General features: G+C 43.8%; 1 protein-coding gene across 4 annotated transcripts in view; it reads right to left on the reverse strand.

The window, feature by feature from the left end:
• LOC126277973 (autophagy-related protein 16-1-like) overlaps nt 1-22,269 on the reverse strand; it is an 837,530-nt gene that overhangs the window by 326,575 nt on the left and 488,686 nt on the right. The gene's annotated exons all lie outside the window — the stretch shown is intronic.

Here is a 22,269-nt window from a genome sequence, read left to right on the forward strand (position 1 = left end):
GCATTTGATTGTATAGACAGAGGAACAATAGATAAGTTCATTAGATAATTCGTGAAACGCTAACAGTTACAATATCTAAAATCATACACTCCTGGAAATGGAAAAAAGAACACATTGACACCGATGTGTCAGACCCACCATACTTGCTCCGGACACTGCGAGAGGGCTGTACAAGCAATGATCACACGCACGGCACAGCGGACACACCACGAACCGCGGTGTTGGCCGTCGAATGGCGCTAGCTGCGCAGCATTTGTGCACCGCCGCTGTCAGTGTCAGCCAGTTTGCAGTGGCATACGGAGCTCCATCGCAGTCTTTAACACTGGTAGTATGCCGCGACAGCGTGGACGTGAACCGTATGTGCAGTTGACGGACTTTGAGCGAGGGCGTATAGTGGGCATGCAGGAGGCCGGGTGGACGTACCGCCGAATTGCTCAACACGTGGGGCGTGAGGTCTCCACAGTACATCGATGTTGTCGCCAGTGGTCGGCGGAAGGTGCACGTGCCCGTCGACCTGGGACCGGACCGCAGCGACGCACGGATGCACGCCAAGACCGTAGGATCCTACGCAGTGCCGTAGGGGACCGCACCGCCACTTCCCAGCAAATTAGGGACACTGTTGGTCCTGGGGTATCGGCGAGGACCATTCGCAACCGTCTCCATGAAGCTGGGCTACGGTCCCGCACACCGTTAGGCCGTCTTCCGCTCACGCCCCAACATCGTGCAGCCCGCCTCCAGTGGTGTCGAGACAGGCGTGAATGGAGGGACGAATGGAGACGTGTCGTCTTCAGCGATGAGAGTCGCTTCTGCCTTGGTGCCAATGATGGTCGTATCCGTGTTTGGCGCCGTGCAGGTGAGCGCCACAATCAGGACTGCATACGACCGTGGCACACAGGGCCAATACCCCGCATCATGGTGTGGGGAGCGATCTCCTACACTGGCCGTACAACTATGGTGATCGTCGAGGGGACACTGAATAGTGCACGGTACTTCCAAACCGTCATCGAACCCATCGTTCAACCATTCCTAGACCGGGAAGGGAACTTGCTGTTCCAACAGGACAATGCACGTCCGCATGTATCCCATGCCACCCAACGTGCTCTAGAAGGTGTAAGTCAACTACCCTGGCCAGCAAGATCTCCGGATCTGTCCCCCATTGAGCATGTTTGGGACTGGATGAAGCGTCGTCTCACGCGGTCTGCACGTCCAGCACGAACGCTGGTCCAACTGAGGCGCCAGGTGGAAATGGCATGGCAAGCCGTTCCACAGGACTACATCCAGCATCTCTACGATCGTCTCCATGGGAGAATAGCAGCTTGCATTGCTGCGAAAGGTGGATATACACTGTACTAGTGCCGACATTGTGCATGCTCTGTTGCCTGTGTCTATGTGCCTGTGGTTCTGTGAGTGTGATCATGTGATGTATCTGACCCCAGGAATGTGTCAATAAAGTTTCCCCTACCTGGGACAAGGAATTCACGGTGTTCTTCTTTCAATTTCCAGGAGTGTATTTATGGGAGAAGTATCTCAGCCATTTGAAATAAAAACTGGTGTTACACAAGGTTATGGTTTATCACCTTTACTGTTTAATTGTGTTCTAGAAAAGATTGTAAGGATCTGGAATTTTGAGCTAAAAAATCACAAAAATGAACCAATAACTCTGGGAACAAAAACAAATGGAATTAAGGTAAATGGCTTGGCTTTTCAGGATGATTTTTCAATACTTTCAGAAAACCTGACAGAAGCAGTTATTCAAATAAACCTTCTGAAAAAAATAATAAACAGAACTGGTCTCAAAATTTCAGCTGAGAGAACAAAATTCATGACAAATATAAGAAATGCACCAAAATTCAAAGAAACACAAATAGGTAAAATAGAGCGAGTAAATAAATGTAAATATCTTGGAGAAACTATACAACAGAATGCACTATAAAAATCTGCAATAGATGTAAGAATTAACAAAATGGAAAGAGAATATGATCTGACCAAAAATACTTACAACTAAATGTATATCTAGAAAAACAATTAAAACACTACACCACAGTGGTTCGAACAGAATGTTTATATAGATCTGATGAACTATAAGATGAACAAACTAGAGGTACTGGAAAGAAAAATCATTAGAAAAATAATGGGTGCAATAGAAACTGCAGATGGTTGAAAAATGAGAAGCAATGAGTAGGTCTACAAAAATATAGAGAAAATATCTGAAGTGATGGCCAAACGAATATTATTCATTTTCGGACACCTCTACCGAATGGATGGAGATAGACTAACAAAACAAATACTCCAATATTTCTGGAAGAATAAATCCACAATAGTATGGATTACAGGAGGAAGGAAATATCTAGAAAGAAACAACATCAAAGAATCAGAAATAGCAGAAAGAAACAGTTTTAAAAGCAAAATACTAAATTTGGAAGGCTTTCAAAGCAGAAGAAATAAAAAATCGGAAACGACATGGACAGAAGAAAGGAAGACGCTTCATGGGGAAAAGTGAGGGACTGTGGGAAAACAGGAAACAACAATAAAGGAAGAAGAGGAACTGAAGTTGTCAACGTGATCCTAGCTGGTCAATACGGTTGAAAAAAAAATAGACGGATAAATGCAATGATAAACGAATCTCCCCTGAGAAAATCGCGGATCGTTCAAAAACGGTCGATTCAATTTGGAAAAGAGAGAAACAGCCCAAGGACGTTATGTTAGTTACTGCTTCGAAAGAAGAAGGTGGTAATGGGTTTCACGTCGAGCTCGTTAGAGAAGCAGCACAAGCTTACATTGGAAAAGGAACCATGCCGGTATTTTCTGTAAGTGAATTACAGAAATTTATTTATTTCTGCAAGCAATGCCCTAACGTCTAGACAGACCATAAGCATATGAGACAAAAATTGGTCAACACCAGGCACACTTTCTCTAGCCATGACAATATCTCCTATTCGGAGATGAAGAGGATCTATAAATTTCTTCAGGTACGCCAAATCTAGATGAACATATTCGTTCTTGATTACGTCTCATGGATCCATCAGATTGTGGGGATGCTGGTTCCTACATTTCAGCCTTTGTTCCAGACATTTTCTTTGTATCCTTCGTGGTTTTTGGTTTACTGGTTTCATGTCGTGGTTCGACATATTTCTCAGCCTAACATTTCGTCTTTCAATGCTGGAGAAAAAAACAGAAGCTATCAGGGCTAATATAGCAGCTTCAGACTGAAAACGTACTAAAATAATTTCATTATACATCTGAACGCTTCTGGATTTGCCAATGCAGTCTTATTAACAATAAATGCATTATTTAGTATCAAAAATACGCCCTATTTGTACTGGTTTACGATAATATCAAGAGGAGTAAACCGCTGCAAATTTTTACCAAGAATAGACCTCTCCCATATTTTATATCGTTACAACTCTGGCAACACTTTGTGCATGATACAGTCATTCAAGAGGCAGTATGAATCAGCTGATATCGGAGTCAAATTCAGACCCTGATGCCGCCGAGAGGAGATTAAAACTGTGTGCCGGTCCGAGAGTCGAACTTGAGTTCGAGTCTCGGTCCGGCACACAGTTTAATCTGCCAGGAAGTTTTATGCAACTAATGTGTTTAAAAATTAACATGTCTATAATCGTGTTTGGCGAGTCCTTGTTATTTGTACCACAACTTCTGATTGTTAGCAGGGGAACGCATCAGTGGTTCGCCATTACTGACCGAGAAACAAGTAAATATCCCTCTCTCACGACCTCTCTAGACGCGTAAGCTATGTCATTCTTTTGAGCTCCCCCCGTTCCGTTGAGCCAAACCGTCTTCTTTCTGCTGAGCCGCGCGGTCTGGGGTAAACGGTTCACGCGGCTCCCCTCGTTAGAGCCTCGAGTCCTCCCTCGGGCAAGATGTGTGTGTGTGTGTGTGTGTGTGTGTGTGTTGTCCTTAGCGTAAGTTAGAGTAAGTTAAATTAAGTAATGTGTAAGCCTAGGGACCGATGATCTCAGCAGCAGTTTGGTCCCACAGGAACTTACCACCAGTGGTCTTTTCGCAGAAGCATGAAAAGAAAACAAGCTACATGTCGACAGTAGTATCGATTATTATACGAGACCTTTTCGAGATCTGTCGGTCATGAAAGTTGAACTATGGACAGTACTTTACGGCATTAATATTTACAACAGTGACTATTGACGAAATATATGGGAGAAACAGGCAGTCATTAAGAGAGACGGGAGGATTAAAAAAATTGCGCTCATACGGGAAATACGGGAGAGTTGGTCACCCAACTGGATACTGACTATTCCTCCCGGGACACCCTGTCTGCCGAAGGCGTTTGCGTTCCCACAAGTCGGTAAAGCTACTGACCGACATAACGGCCCGGTGCATCAGCCGCAACCTTTAGCTCCGCAAAGAGTTGGAGCGCGCATAGTGGTCAGAGATTTACGGGGCCAACCGCAAACAAACACACTAGCAGGCGTCAAGATGGCACGGATAAAGGCAGGGCACGGCGGGCGCCCAGAGCGCAGCGCGGGTCGTACCCGCTGGTCAGTCGTGAGTCAGCGGCGCGAGCTTGTTTCCGCCGCTATCTGGCCGCCGCATCGGCCGCGCCGCTCCTGCGTAGATGCGAATAAAGGGCCGGCGGTTACTTAGCTTTATCGCCGGTGTGGGCAACTGCTCGCTCACGGTACACCGCCAACGAGGTCCGGAATCGGAGAGCAGAGGTCGGACGGGAAGATCGATTACGGCCGACGAAAACAAATCCATTCGGCACAGAGAGTGGGCGCCCGCGGCAGCGCCGCCGGGCGGGGGGAGTACGGGGAAATATTTTCCGCACTGCGCCGAGCATTCATTGTTCGGCGCAAAACGAAAATCCGTCTATTACGCAAAAGCTGAAGTGACGTGCGCATTTGTCCCCCGTTTTATAAATGGAGGCGCATCGGGCGGGAAGTGCCAGCGCGGCATAAATCGCAGTGGACCACACAGGGCTGCCAACTGCCGCGTCGCACGTCAAAACAAAGCGAGAATTAGGGACAGCGCTCCGTACGTCACCGCGCCGCGCCGTGCCGTGCCGTGCCGTGCCGTGCCGGGAATGTGGGGGCCGTGGGGGCCTAGCTACAGCTACCTGTATGCCAGGCACGCGCGACCTTCCTTGGTGCCAGTCTCACCTGCTGGCTGTGCGCTTTCTCGTCCACTCCCGTCGGTATGCGGAAAGACGGATTTTTCGTTGCAAGTACAATTCGTTTCTTAAACACACAAACAGAATGAATGTCACGGTGTCACTCACAGTAATACAATTAGCTAAAGGAACACGTGAAACTTCCTGGCAGATTAAAACTGTGTGCCGCACCGAGACTCGAACTCGGGACCTTTACCTTTCGCGAGCAAGTGCTCTACCAACTGAGCTACCCAAGCACGACTCACGCCCCGTCCTCACAGCTTTACTTCTACCAGTATCTCGTCTCCTACCTTCCAAACTTCACAGGAGTGCTAGTTCTGCAAGGTTCGCAGGAGAGCTTCTGTAAAGTTTGGAAGGTAGGAGACGAGGTACTGGCAGAAGTAAAGCTGTGAGGACGGGGCGTGAGTCATGCTTAGGTAGCTCACTTGACTGAGCACTTGCCCGCGAAAGGCAAAGGTCCCGAGTTCGAGTCTCGGTCCGGCGCACACTTTTAATCTGTTTTCATATCAGCGCACACTCCGCTGCAGAGTGAAAATTTCAATCTGAAAAGGAACACGTGTGACGTGACGGCAACTGCTTCTCCGCTACCAGTAATCCTTCAAATCAGGGACGTGTTATTTTGGATTGGCTTTACTTTTGTAAACCCTCGCTCCTAGTTTTGTGAAGGGCCTCGTCGCTACTGCTGTGGAGGCCGAGTTGCCACCGCTGTTGGGGTAGGCCGAGTTTGTCAATTCGTAAAACGGTTTCTGGTGCATCAATCGCTAAGACAATTTCTCCCTGCCACTATTGCACAGCTATGCCCCAGTGTCAAATAACACGATGGGAGAACGAAGGTTCTACAACACTCCAATAAATTAGTAACAAAGTCGCACAAATGACTTAAAAAGGTTTCCTTATCTTTGTGACTTATTGGATAATGAAGTCTCCAACGCTGCATGTAATATAACACAAAAAAATCCTCAATGGCTAAAAGCAAATAATCGAAGGTAAACTTCACAGTACGGAGTGGGAACGTGCTTGCCTTCGGTGTAGTGGACCCGGGTTCGATTCCCGACCTGGTTGAATATTTTGTCCTCTCGTGGACTGGGTGATGTGTTGTCCTCATCACGCAAGTCGCCCAATGTGGCGTCGACTACAATAAGACTTGCAGTCGGTGGCCGAACTTCCCCACATGAGGCTTCCAGGCCAATAATGCCAAACGCTCATTACATTTTATTTTTTCACAGTAAATAGCAAATGCAATTTACAATAACTGTCTGTTCACTTCTAAGCGTTCATTATACGACATTCACTGTCTAAGTCAGCCCTGGACGGTAGTCTATAACCAAGTGGGCGAGAGGTGCTCTTTTATCTCCCGAGTAGGCTTCTGTCTGTTGTCCGGTCATTGGCGGATTGTACTCGGCCGGTAATTGGCCGAGGCGAAGTGGATATCTTCATCCTCAGCGCCGCCTGTGGCGCTGGTGGAATTCGCTCAAGTGGCGGGTCTCTTATGGCACTGGCACCATCTCGCATCTTTGCACCTGAGGTGCTTTGGCCCCGGCTGTATCTTGTTCGGACGATACAGCATCCAGTACAGTAATTACCACCTGAGGGGTAAAACGAAATTTTCTAACAGGTAAAAACCGAATAGTTCATTTCCGTTTGGTGACAAATATGCATTATTTTTAAAACACCTCTACTTCGTAACACTGTAATATTGATTACATACGTCATCAATAAATAGATTTTTTATTTAAACTACTAGTATTAACGTCCGCCTCCGCAGCCGAGTGGTCAGTGTAGATGGGTGCCATGCGGAGGAATCTAGTTCGATTACAGGTACTGCCAAGGATTTTTCCTTGTTAGGAGTACCGGACCGGGGAGCACACAGCCTCGTAACGGCAACCGAAGAGCTACATGACTGAGAGGTAGCGGCTCTAAAGTCTAAACGCCGACAACGGCCGGGTGTGTGGACTGCCGTCTCCATGTCCGTCCATACAACATAAGCATGACGCCACATGGCAGAGGACGACACGGCGCGCAGTCTACATCGCATGGTCTTCAGGGCATGATAGCGGAGTTTCGGCTTTTACTAGTATTAACATCTCAGACAGTGTGGTAGGGGTCACAGCTTGTGTACTAAATTTATGAAAATCTTCGTCGTCCACCTGCTAAATAAGTACTTTAGGTGAAACGGAGACACACACACACACACACATATATATATATATATATATATATATATATATATATATATATATATATACACTGCTGGAAATTGAAATAAGAACACCGTGAATTCATTGTCCCAGGAAGGGGAAACTTTATTGACACATTCCTGGGGTCCGATACATCACATGATCACACTGACAGAACCACAGGTACATAGACACAGGCAACAGAGTATGCACAATGTCGGCACTAGTACAGTGTATATCCACCTTTCGCAGCAATGCAGGCTGCTATTCTCCCATGGAGACGATCGTAGAGATGCTGGATATAGTACTGTGCAACGGCTTGCCATGCCATTTCCACCTGGCGCCTCAGTTGGACCAGCGTTCGTGCTGACGTGCAGACCGCGTGAGACGACGCTTCATCCAGTCAAAAACATGCTCAATGGGGGACAGATCCGGAGATCTTGCTGGCCAGGGTAGTTGACTTACACCTTCTAGAGCACGGTGGGTGGCACGGGATACATGTGGACGTGCATTGTCCTGTTGGAACAGCAAGTTCCCTTGCCGGTCTAGGAATGGTAGAACGATGGGTTCGATGACGGTTTGGATGTACCGTGCACTATTCAGTGTCCCCTCGACGATCACCAGAGGTGTACGGCCAGTGTAGGAGATCGCTCCCCACACCATGATGCCGGGTGTTGGCCCTGTGTGCCTCGGTCGTATGCAGTCCTGATTGTGGCGCTCACCTGCACGGCGCCAAACACGCATACGACCATCATTGGCACCAAGGCAGAAGCGACTCTCATCGCTGAAGACGACACGTCTCCATTCGTCCCTCCATTCACGCCTGTCGCGACACCACTGGAGGCGGGCTGCACGATGTTGGGGCGTGAGTGGAAGACGGCCTAACGGTGTGCGGGACCGTAGCCCAGCTTCATGGAGACGGTTGCGAATGGTCCTCGCCGATACCCCAGGAGCAACAGTGTCCCTAATTTGCTGGGAAGTGGCGGTGCGGTCCCCTACGGCACTGCGTAGGATCCTACGGTCTTGGCGTGCATCCGTGCGTCGCTGCGGTCCGGTCCCAGGTCGACGGGCACGTGCACCTTCCGCCGACCACTGGCGACAACATCGATGTACTGTGGAAACCTCACGCCCCACGTGTTGAGCAATTCGGCGGTACGTCCACCCGGCCTCCCGCATGCCCACTATACGCCCTCGCTCAAAGTCCGTCAACTGCACATACGGTTCACGTCCACGCTGTCGCGGCATGCTACCAAACTGCGATGGAGCTCCGTGTGCCACGGCAAACTGGCTGACACTGACGGCGGCGGTGCACAAATGCTGCGCAGCTAGCGCCATTCGACGGCCAACACCGCGGTTCCTGGTGTGTCCGCTGTGCCGTGCGTGTGATCTTTGCTTGTACAGCCCTCTCGCAGTGTCCGGAGCAAGTATGGTGGGTCTGACACACCGGTGTCAATGTGTTCTTTTTTCCATTTCCAGGAGTATATATATACCTGAGTATACCATGATAATTCCTTCTCTGAGTTGCGAGTAGTTCACATAGTAAATCAGAAACTTCTTCATTATTCACTTCGCAACAATGAACGAACTAACTGACAACATAGCAGCAACTTCATAATGGCTACTACGCTGCAGAACGGCCTAGACATAATAATAATAATAATAATAATAATAATAATAATCATTAGTGTGAGTGGTGAGACACAAAGCACTGGCAGCCTTAAGTCCTCCAATTTCTGCAATGTCTGAAGTAAAGAACCCAGGAATCAAGTGATTTAAAAAACAGTATGTATCGTGCATACATTTTAACTTAGTTTATTTTAAATGCGGCTGCAAGATGTGGGTGAAGCAAGTGTCACTATAACAAATGTCTATACTCAGTGTGGATAGTTATGTTACAGCACTGAATGATAGGGAGTATAAATTAGAAAAAAATGTTATGAAAAGTCTTTCACATTGCCCAAGCAAATGCACGTCTTGCCAGAGACAGTGGCGGAAGCAGGAAGCGAGCCAGCGTGTTACAGGTGGGTAAGGTCGAAAACATTGTCTTCCCAGTATGGATACGTATTCAGCAGAAAGTAGACTGCAGCAGAAAACCAAAGGAAGCGCGACTAGGACATTCGTCTGCTCGTACGATATGGCAAGAGCACACAGCGAGGAACCGACACAGTAGTTAACACCCTGTTAAGTGAATATAGCAGAATACGGAGGATACAAGTGGCCATTACGAATCGACCCTCGTTTCTTAGCCTCACACTAGCTTCCTTTAAAAGCTCCAGCGTTACAGCTCTCGCCATGAGTTGATCATTGGGATTGGTGGCATTCAAAGTAATAGCAGTCGATTCCACGATTATGGTACTGCTGTGAATCTATGTGCTAAATGCTCCGGCACAGTGTACAACCTAGCCGAAGATGTATCAAGACGGCGGCCTTCAGCTCATGAACTTCATGTTGCTCGCGGTCTACCATCTTCTGAGGGCAAAACTGACTGTCTTTCGACAGCAACACATCGCAACGTGCTGCCAGTACCGAACTTCAACGCGGAAGCTAGCAACAGGGGCTGTTAAGAGTCCGTGTTGCTGTTCGGCACTCAGGTGCCTTCGGTTGCTGACACTTAGCAAGGGTAGGGATGAGATCAACGGACCACTTGGCTACCGACACCAATTACATCGCGGGTGGGTCATCGTAGAATTCGGAGCGGTACCGAGTACACTCCAGCAACCAGCCCGAAACGGCCGCGTCTCTTCGCGGGCAGTCCACCGCCTTACCAGCGTCAACGCAACGACTGAGCTGACTAGACTGACGTCATCTGGAATACAACACGCAGCTGAATGAGCAACAGCCGAGGCGGCTGCGGAAGAACGGCAACTTGTAAGCATTGTGGATAAGTAACTGAACTATAATAATGTTTTACTGGCGTCTAAGATGTTTCACAGGTTCCTCGCTCGGGCCCCTGCACTTCGCTTTCTTTTCTGAGGAGGAGTTGTAGTTGGCACTCATGACGCACTGAGAACTGCTTCGTCATTCTTTAAAAAAAAAAAGTCTGTTGCAATTAAGCCGTACCAATTGTCTCATTATTGCAGTTAGGTTCCGCCTTTTATGCAAAAACACTGTCTTTCCTTGTTATCCCAACATGTTTCAGCACCTCTGTGCCATCATCAGTGGGTTCTGTTCATTGGAAAAAAAAAATGGTTCAAATGGCTCTGAGCACTATGGGACTTAACATCTGAGGTCATCAGACCCCTAGAACTACTTAAACCTAACCAACTTAAGGACATCATACACATCCATGCCCGAGGCAGGATTCGAACCTGCGACCGTAGCGGTCGCGTGGTTCCAGACTGAAGCGCCTAGAACCGTTCGGCCACACCGACCAGCTCTGTTCATTGGAAATGTGATTTTACATCATATGGTTTCGCAGGACCATCTGCATGGTGTCCTGCATCGATATCTTGTCATGTTTTGCTGTGAGTGATCCTTCTTCTTTCGCGTTCTCAGGGCACTGCACTCACATGTTAACGCACTTCGTGTAATTTCGTTTTTACAACGCCTTTTCACTTCGCAAAACGTGGTGGGCACTGTAGTGTTTGAGTAGCCCTGTGATTTCTTGGTTATTACATTAACTTCTTGTTATATTTTCTTGTAAGGTTAATCGGTTAATCCTTTTAGTAATTCTTTTTGTAAATTCTTGTTGTAATACGCAAGGTTTCGTTGGGGCTTGGGGCCAGGCTCACATTGCTTGGTCTGACTATTCTCATATGTCTATGATTATCATGCATGAGTTATATGTTTTCTTGTTTTCCATCGGCTTTCCGAGCTGTTCGCAGCGTTCGAAGGCGTTGGCACGGGCTGCTATCTGCTGCGCGCCGGTTCACCGGGCTCAGCCTGTCCACATCGGTTTGTGTATGTGAGCGCGGGCGGCACGCCGCTTCCCGTTCACCGTATACTATGAGAAGTTGCGGCCTCCTGGCTTGCTAAGGCATCCCTCAAAACCTGAGTTTTTATCTCTTAGCAATCTGGCGTTAATTTAATCAGTAGTGCCCGTTATTCTAAACCATATTATTCAGACCTGACCTGGGGTACCGACCCCTTCAATGTTTTCCCTGTTTCAAGTCTGGCTTTAACGTAATAATTTTAATATTGGTGTAATGCTAATTTGTTAAATGGAGTTTTGTTATTTATCCACGTCAGTATCTTGATTACACCCAAGGAGTTACTCTGATTGATCAGATATTGAATATTTGTGTCCAGAATTGTTATCGCGGTCGTTGCATAAAATATTAGTACTTAACTGGCCTCAGCTTGTCAGACACCAGACTTGTGTAATTTTATGTGAGTGTACTTGTTGTAAGTCATATGGCCGGCACCTCTCTGATGCCAGTTTAATCGCTTCCTCATCCTGGCGAGTCCACTGACATTTCAAGAGCGGTAGCATCATCTCTCACTAATTACACATTCCTCTTCGAACAAACTGCATTCCTGCTCAAAGAATTTCTTCTATAAGGCGCGTATCCATACAAAATTAACTTCCTATTTGTTGGAAATGAAACAGAAAAACTGTCACAATGTAAAGAGAAAATTCACAGTGCTATAAACAACACAGAAGAGTTCAATCGAGGCGTACCTGTGCACATAATACTGTCCAAAAAGGAAGAAATATCTGCTCGATGTGACCAACCTTAAATTTTATTCTTACCAAAAGTTGTGAACGTTTCTCATTTACTTCCTTATTCCAGTTATAGAGCACGATCTTACATAACATGAAATTAATTTATGTCTATGATGACCATATTAGATACCGAATCCTAAATGAGTTTTTTGTTTTCTCAGAGTGTTATGTTTCAGTGATAAGATTTCGACGACTTCCTTCGTTGCCGTCGGCAGGAGTTGATTGTCGTAAGTGATGCTGTGCTGTTATTATGTATACAACAGTCGGCCGAATTACTACTTGATGACGCCACCCAAAGACAAGGAATCACAGGAAACTCATTTACAGAGTATCTATAAGTTACAACGTTTCCTGTGCGCGCAGCAGTTGGTATACTGTCAGTCCATACATACAACAAATAAAAAAATATACATACACCATGTTGTTGTTGTGGTCTTCAGTCCTGAGACTGGTTTGATGTAGCTCTCCATGCGACTCTATCCTGTGCAAGCCTCTTCATCTCCCAGTACCCATTGCAACCTACATCCTTCTGAATCTGCGTAGTGTAGTCATCTCTTGGTCTCCCTCTACGATTTTTACCCTCCACGATGCCCTCCAATACTAAATTGGTGATACCTTAATGCCTCAGAACATGTCCTACCAACCGATCCCTTCTTCTGGTCAAGTTGTGCCACAAACATCGTCCATGTTTCACATCCATACATGGCTACACTCCATACAAATACTTTCAGAAACGACTTCCTGATACATAAATGTATATTCGATGTTAACAAATTTCTCTTCTTCAGAAACGCTTTCCTTCTCATTGCCAGTCTACATTTTATATCCTCTCTACTTCGACCATCATCAGTTATTTTGCTCCCCAAATAGCAAAACTCCTTTACTACTTTAAGTGTCTCATTTCCTAATCTAATTCTCTCAGCATCACCCGACTTAATTCGACAACATTCCATAATCCTCGTTTTGCTTTTGTTGATGTTCATCTTATATCCTCCTTTCAAGACACTATCCATTCCGTTCAACTGCTCTTCCAAGTCCTTTGCTGTCTCTGACAGAATTACAATGTCATCGGCGAACCTCAAAGTTTTTATTTCTTCTATATGGATTTTAATACCTACTCCGAACTTTTCTTTTGTTTCCTTCACTGCTTGCTCAATATACAGATTGAATAACATCGGGGAGAGGCTACAACCTTGTCTCACTCCCTTCCCAACCACTGCTTCCCTTTCATGCCCCTCGACTCTTGTAACTGCCATCTGGTTTCTGTACAAATTATAAATAGCCCTTCGCTCCCTGTATTTAACGCCTGCCACCTTCAGAATTTGAAAGAGAGTATTCCAGTCAACATTGTCAAACGCTTTCTCTAAGTCTACAAATGCTAGAAACGTAGGTTTGCCCTTCCTTAATCTAGCTTCTAAGATAAGTCGTAGAGTCAGTATTGCCTCACGTGTTCCAACATTTCTACGGAATCCAAAATGATCTTCCCACAGGGTCGGATTCTACTAGTTTTCCCATTCGTCTGTAAATAATTCGCGTTAGTATTTTGCAGCTGTGACTTATTAAGCTGACAATTCGGTAATTTTCACATCTGTCAACATCTGTGTTCTTTGGGATTGGAATTATTACATTCTTCTTGAAGTCTGAGGGAATTTCGCCTGTCTCATACATCTTCCTCACCAGATGGTAGAGTTTTGTCAGGACTGGCTCTCCCAAGGCTATCAGTAGTTCCAATGGAATGTTGTCTACGCCCGGGCCTTTGTTTCGACTCAGGTCTTTCGGTGCTCTGTCAAACTCTTCACGCAGTATCGTATCTCCCATTTCATTTTCACCTATATCCTCTTCCATTTCCATAATACTGTCGTCAAGTACATCGCCCTTGTATAGACCCTCTATATACTCCTTCCACCTTTCTGCTTTCCCCTATTTGCTTAGAACCGTTTTCCAACTGAGCTCTTGATGTTCATACAAGTGGCTCTCTTTTCTCCAAAGGTATCTTTAATTTTCCTAGTGATACAAGCCTCTACATCCTGACATTTGTCCTCTAGCCATCCCTGCTTAGCCATTTTGCACTTCCTGTCGATCTCATTTTTGAGACGTTTGTATTCCTTTTTGCCTGCTTCATTTACTGCATTTTTATATTTTCTCCTTTCATCAATTAAATTCAATATTTCTTCTGTTACCCAAGGATTTCTACTAGCCCTAGTCTTTTTACCTACTTGATCCTCTGCTGCCTTGACTACTTCATCCCTCAAAGCTACCCATTCTTCTTCTACTGTATTTCTTTACCCAATTCCTGTCAATTGCTCCCTTATGCTCTCCTTGAAACTCTGTACAACCTCTGGTTCTTTCAGTTTATCCAGGTCCCATCTCCTTAAATTTCCATCTTTTTGCAGTTTCTTCAGTTTTAATCTACAAGTCATAACCAATAGATTGTGGTCAGAGTCCACATCTGCCCCTGGAAATGTCTTACAATTTAAAACCTGGTTCCTAAATCTCTGTCTTACCATTATATAATCTATCTGAAACCTGTCAGTATCTCCAGGCTTCTTCCATGAATGCAGCCTTCTTTTATGATTCTTGAACCTAGTGTTAGCTATGATTAAGTTGTGCTCTGTGCAAAATTCTACCAGGCGGCTTCCTCTTTCATTTCTTTGCCCCAGTCCATATTCACCTACTACGTTTCCTTCTGTCCCTTTTCCTACACTCGAATTCCAGTCTCCCATGACTATTAAATTTTCGCTCCCTTCACTGTCTGAATAATTTCTTTTATTTGATCATACATTTCTTCAATTTCTTCGTCATCTGCAGAGGTAGTTGGCATATAAACTTGTACTACTGTAGTAGGTGTGGGCTTCGTATCTATCTTGGCCACAATAATGCGTTCACTATGCTGTTTGTAGTAACTTACCCGCATTCCTATTTTCCTATTCATTATTAAACCTACTCCTGCATTACCCCTATTTGATTTTGTGTTTATAACCCTGTAGTCACCTGACCAAAAGTCTTGTTCCTCCTGCCACCGAACTTCACCCCACTATATCTAAGTTTAATTTATCCATTTCCCTTTTTAAATTTTCTAACCTATACATATATCATATGTGAAGAAAAGAAAAATGTAATTACAATTAACAATACGTCCAATCACCCGCAGCGTCGATAATTCCTTGCTATCACCGAGGCACGATTGAGACCAAGTTTCTCCTCATGCCTGAGAACCAGTCAACCTATTTTTTTAAATTTCAGTCAAGCTGTAGCATAAAGATCTTATCTCTTAAATTCCTTTCAGTACATCTTCGATAGTTATTCTATCTACCTACCTAACCTTCAGCATCCTTCTGTTACACCACATTTCAAATGGTTCTGTTCTCTTTTTGCCTATACTGCTTACGTCTATATATCATTTCTGCACGAGGCTACATAGTAAATACGCATAGTTCAATAAGAAACACTGAAACAGGCAGCTCATGAACTTATAGTAATATAATTACATATTGAAGGTCAATGCGCCTTTGAAGCAATATTCTCCATCAATTGTATTATACAAATCTTGACTTAAAAATATAGCGAAGGACAACGACAAATAGTTTAAAAGTAGCCTTAACCAAATTTCTTACGATTTATTTGCTTGCAACTTAAGTAATATCTTGTTTATTCGCTTCAAGTTCTTATCTGTAAATTCTTCCTTACAAAGAAACCGCAAAAATACACTGCTCTCAGTCCGAGACGCAATTTTTACTCGTTCGCATTCGTCAAATTTGGCTTCTCAGCTCTCAGTAAACAAAGTATTCACATAATAACTTAAATTATTCTCTGGACAGCGCTGGCTTGAATATTTTTTTACTGCCACGAACTGTTATCCGGGCGATTAAACAACGGAACTATTCCTTACGAAGACGGAATGATTGAACGGTGAAGAGCCGTCCTCTTCAACTCCTTCAAAATTAACAGGCATTCAGCGAGACTCGTCAAGGTGAATATATTGCCTGTCACCGGTAATGAGGCGAGTATACCATTTGCGGAGCTTGTTTGAATGACAAGGCATTCTTACAGATTAACAGTCTGTCAACAGGCACAAAAGCTGCGTGCTTCTGTTTCAAAGTCCTAGTGACGCAGACGATAACACGATAACGGCCAGCAAAAATCCATTCCTATACGTACTCCGTCCAGTGTATTTAAACAAAGGAAAAAGCTCACTGCCCCGGCGTCCTTTTATCTGTGAATAACGACCGCAGGTCTGTACAAGCTGCTGCCGCTGATACTGTACAAAATTTCTCAGTTTATTGTCCGCAATCTGACGACTTGTACAACTTTCACATCTTCATCCCACAGTTTGGTTAATATAACGTTGGAATTGGTAACATTCAACGCTTGGTTTAATTTCCGTCCATCAACTGTTTTAGTCTAGCTACAGTTCTGTTTATTTTTGTCACGCTATCGGTCTCTTCTTGCACAAACTACAAAACAAGTTTGCATTCTGGTCTGATAACTATCCAAATTAAACTTATAACTGATTCAGTTTATAACGTAGTCTTTCCATATAGTCACTTTTTTCGGAATCTAGATTAATCTGCGTAGCAGTGTGGAGTCTGAAACTGATTACTGTTTTAAAAAGGTCAGAAAAAGTCAAGACTGATATTAGGTAACGAGGAAGTCGCCTGGTAGAATTTTGCACAGAGCACAACTTAATCATAGCTAACACTTGATTTAAGAACCATGAAAGAAGGTTGTATACATGGAAGAACCCTGGAGATACTAAAAGGTATCAGATAGATTATATAATGGTAAGACAGAGATTTAGGAACCAGGTTTTATACTGTAAGACATTTCCAGGGGCAGATGTGGACTCTGACCACAATCTATTGGTTATGACTTGTAGATTAAAACTGAAGAAACTGCCAAAAGGTGGGAATTTAAGGAGATGGGACCTGGATAAACTGAAAGAACCAGAGGTTGTACAGAGTTTCAGGGAGAGCATAAGGGAACAATTGACAGGAATGGGGGAAAGAAATACAGTAGAAGAAGAATGGCTAGCTTTGAGGGATGAAGTAGTGAAGGCAGCACGGGATCAAGTGAGTAAAAAGACGAGGGCTAGTAGAAATCCTTGGGTAACAGAAGAAATATTGAATTTAACTGATGAAAGGAGAAAATATAAAAATGCAGTGCATGAAGCAGGCAAAAAGGAATACAAACGTCTAAAAAATTAGATCGACAGGAAGCGCAAAATGGCTAAGCAGGGATGGCTAGAGGACAAATGTAAGGATGTAGAGGCTTATCTCACTAGGGGTATGATAGATACTGCCTACAGGAAAATTAAAGAGACCTTTGGAGAAAAGAGAGCCACTTGTATGAATATCAAGAGCTCAGATGGAAACCCAGTTTTAACCAAAGAAGGGAGAGCAGAAAGGTGGAAGGATTATATAGAGGGCCTATACAGGGGTAATGTTCTTGAGGACAATATTATGGAAATGGAAGAGGATGTAGATGAAGATGAAATGGGAGATACGATACTGCGTGAAGAGTTTGACAGAGCACTGAAAGACCTGAGTCGAAACAAGACCCTCGGAGTAGACACCTTTCTATTAGAACTAATGACGGCTTTGGGAAAGCCGGTCCTGACAAAACTCTACCATCTGGTGACCAAGATGTATGAGACAGGCGAAATACTCTCAGACTTCAAGAAGAATATAATAATTCCAATCACAAAGAAAGCAGGTGTTGACAGATGTGAAAATTACCGTACAATCAGATTAATAAGCCACAGCTGCAAAATACTAACACGAATTCTTTACAGAAGAATGGAAAAATTAGTAGAAACCGACCTCGGGGAAGATCAGTTTGGATTCCGTAGAAATATTGGAACACGTGAGGCAATACTGACCTTACGACTTATCTTAGAAGCTAGATTAAGGAAAGGCAAACCTACTTTTCTAGCATTTGTAGACTTAGAGAAACCTTTTGACAATGTTGACTGGAAAACTCTCTTTCAAATTATAGGGTAATGGAATGTAGTCGAATTAAGTCGGGTGATGCTGAGAGAATTAGATTAGGAAATGAGGCACTTAAAGTAGTAAATGTGTTTTGCTATTTGGGGAGGAAAATAACTTATGATGGTCGAAGTAGAGAGGATATAAAATGTAGACTGGCAATGGCAAGGAAAGCGTTTCTGAAGAAGAAAAATTTGTTAACATCGAGTGTAGATTTAAGTGTCAGGAAGTCATTTCTGAAAGTATTTGTATGGAGTGTAGCCATGTATGGAAGTGAAACATGGACGATAAATAGTTTAGACAAGAAGTGAATAGAAGCTTTCGAAATGTGGTGCTACAGAAGAATGCTGAAGATTAGATGGGTAGATCACATAACTAATGAGGAAGTATTGAATAGGATTGGGGAGAAGAGAAGTTTGTGGCACAACTTGACCAGAAGAAGGGATCGGTTGGTAGGACATGTTCTGAGGCATCAAGGGATCACCAGTTTAGTGTTGGAGGGCAGTGTGGAGGGTAAAAATCGTAGAGAGAGACCAAGAGATGAATACACTAAGCAGATTCAGAAGGATGTAGGTTGCAGTAGGTACTGCGAGATGAAGAAGCTTGCACAGGGTAGAGAGCTGCATCAAACCAGTCTCAGGACTGAAGACCACAACAACAACAACAACAACAACAACGTAAGTAATGAACTAATTTGAATCATAGCATCATATAATACTGAAATAATTACTGGGATAAAGAAGTGCGTTGGAGGTAGACAACACTCTGATAGCTAGGAAAAAAGTTATTATTTTATTGCGTAACATGTTGAGGAAGATATTACATGTTCTATTTCCTCTGCACTGAGAGGTTGCTACATTAGACATTTTCTGTGCACTAATAGCAGGACTGGATTCAGCTAAAAACCACAATTAAGCTGATTGTAAATGTTTGTAAATCACAATTAAGGGATTAGAAACCGCTAACAACCGCAATTGAACTCATTTCTAACGGTTTAAAAGCGCGATTATCGTGATTATAAAAGTTGAAAACCAGAATTAGAAAAGATTGAAAACCATTAGAAACGTTAGAAAACAACAGTCAGCCCTCTGAAACGATTGGAAGCCACAAATACAGACTGTAAGAAAAAGTCGAAATTGCTCAGCTGCAGCATTAACATTCTATCTCTATCGCGTGGAAGTTTTGTCTATTGTTCTCGTGAGGCCATTTCCAATCCATAAATTTTCACTACTGCAATTCTAACCACACGATTCAGAAGTACACTGCGCTTCACAGGCTGTTGAATGTGTACCATGAATATGGCAGAAGAGCATCATGATCGAATAGTTATGAAAGTGGCGAGGATTAGTGAAGTGAATCTGCAGAAGCACCCAGCAATCTGTATAGAGTACTGATGTCATATTGAAACATGCTGATACATTCAGCTTCATATGATAACTTGTGTACAGTTCAAAGGAAAAGAGTAATTACTTACATCCGAAACATTTAATTGTAACCGTAACGATGTAGATGGTTCAGCAGTTCTGGGGATGCAAGAGACTGGACTGACTCGGTGATATCACATAATAGTGGAAGATTAGCAGTTCAGTACGGAAAAATAATGTTCGAAAATAATTTAAGTTCCAAAAGGATAATAACTGAAGACAGGCAGCTCCAAAAATTTGATATTTAGTGCCCGTTCACTATTGTGAGATCTAGTCTGCTTATTCAAATGCAGCCGAAATTTTCTGGAACGTCATACAACGGAATGATCCAACGGGCCATATTGAAACCACCTGGACTTTTTTTTGTCTCTCGTAGTGTTTCAGGAAAAGTGGGACGCGAGTGCGGATAATACATAATGATTGCTGCATCCAGGTAGAACTCAGGTAGACAGAGAAAGTTATGTTGAAGAGAGAAACAAAGCCAAACAGGTAATTGCAGCATCCAAGAAGAAATCTTGGGAAGACTTTGGAAACAGGTTGGAGACTATGGGCCAAGCTGCAGCAAAACCATTCTGGAGTGTAATTAGCAGTCTTCGAAAGGGAGTTAAGAAGGAAATGACAAGTATTTTGGACAGGCCAGGAAAACTGCTGGTGAATCCTGTAGATGCCTTGGGCAGATGGAGGGAATAATTTGAAGAGTTGCTCAATGAAGGTGAAAGTACGATCAGCAATGTTTTAGATTTCGAGGTAGAATGGGATAGGAATGATGATGGAAATAGGATCACATTTGAGGAAGTGGAGAAAATGGTCAATAGATTGCAGTGCAATAAAGCAGCTGGGTTGGATGAAATTAAGTAGGAACTCATCAAATACAGTGGAATGTCAGGTCTTAAATGGCTACACAGGATAATTGAAATGGCCTGGGAGTCGGGGCAGGTTCCATCAGACTGGACAAAAGCAGTAATCACACCAATCTTTAAACATGGAAACAGAAAAGATTGTAACAACTACAGAGGTATCTCTTTAATAAGCGTTGTGGGTAACATCTTCTCAGGTATTGTTGAAAGGAAAGTGCGAGTATTAGTTGAAGACCAATTGGATGAAAATCAGTGTGGGTTTAGGCCTCTTAGAGGTTGTCAGGACCAGATCTTTAGCTTACGGCAAATAATGGAGAAGTGTTATGAGTGGAACAGGAAACTGTATCTATGCTTTATAGATCTAGAAAAGGCATATGACCGGGTTCCTAGGAGGAAGTTATTGTCTGTTCTACGAGATTATGGAATAGGAGACAAACTTTTGCAAGCAATTAAAGGTCTCTACACGGATAGTCAGGCAGCAGTTAAGAGTTGACGGTAAATTTAGTTCATGGTTCAGAGTAGTTTCAGGGGTAAGACAAGGCTGCAACCTGTCTCCACTGTTGTTCGTATTATTTATGGATCATATGTTGAAAACAATAGACTGGCTGGATGAGATCAAGATATGTGAACACAAAATAAGCAGTCTTGCATATGCGGATGACTTAGTTGTGATGGCAGATTCGATTGAAAGTTTGCAAAGTAATATTTCAGAGCTAGATCAGAAATGTAAGGAGTATGGTATGAAGATTAGCATCTCCAAAACGAAAGTAATGTCAGTGGGAAAGAAATATAAACTGATTAAGAGCCAAATAGGAGGAACAAAGTTAGAACAGGTGGACGGTTTCAAGTACTTAGGATGCATATTCTCACAGGATGGTAACATAGTGAAAGTGGAAGCGAGGTGTAGCGAAGCTAATGCAGTGAGCGCTCAGCTACGATCTACTCTCTTCTGCAAGAAGGCAGTCAGTACCAAGACTAAGTTATCTGTGCACCGTTCAATCTTTCGACCAACTTTGTTGTATGGGAGAGAAAGCTGGATGGATTCAGGTTACCTTATCAACAAGGTTGAGGGTACGGATATGAAAGTAGCTAGGATGATTGCAGGTACTAGTAGATGGGAACAATGGCAGGAGGGTGTCCACAATGAGGAAATCAAAGAAAAACTGGAAATGAACTCTACAGATGTAGCAGTCAGAATGAACAGGCTTAGATGGTCGGGTCATGTTACACGCATGGGAGAAGCAAGGTTACCCAAGAGACTCATGGGTTCAGCAGTAGAGTGTAGGAGGAGTCGGGGAAGACCAAAGAGAAGGTACCTGGATTCGGTTAAGAATGATTTTGAAGTAATAGGCTTAACATCAGAAGAGGCATCAATGTTAGCACTGAATAGGGGATAATGAAGGAATTTTATAAGGGGGCTATGCTCCAGACTGAACGTTGAAAGGCATAATCAGTCTTAAATGATGATGATGATGATGATGATGACGATGCATCCATTGAGAAAAGAAGATATCTTCCAGCGATCATTATGGTTTTCCTTTTTTCTCACTTTTAATTTCTGGTAATAGCTCGAAACACACCACTGTCACTAAAATTCTGTATATTATTTAATCTCACAGAGGAGGTGGTGTGGAGTCGTGCAAATGTGTTTCTTCTTGTTATGGGGTCCTACAAAGGATCCTAGATTAGCTATCGACAAAACAGATGCGTGAGGATCGTCTGGTAAGCGAAACGGCAGCTTTTTAGGAGAACATACAATGTGCGGAAACGTCGCAGGGATGCTCATCCAACTACAAGGGGAGACGCTCCAACAGAGGCATTGAACATAACAGACAAGTATATAATCAAAGTTATGGAATGTACATTCCTAGAAGTATAGACATACATATACCTCACAAAAGATTGAAGGTAGCATTTGAGCTATTCGAGCTCACATGGACGCCTGTTGGGGGTGGGGAATGACACTGGTGCACGAACCATACATCGTAAAATGGCTTGCGGAGTACTGATTG

The sequence above is a fragment of the Schistocerca gregaria genome, chromosome 6 (assembly GCF_023897955.1).
Source record: "Schistocerca gregaria isolate iqSchGreg1 chromosome 6, iqSchGreg1.2, whole genome shotgun sequence".
Lineage (NCBI taxonomy): Eukaryota > Metazoa > Arthropoda > Insecta > Orthoptera > Acrididae > Schistocerca > Schistocerca gregaria.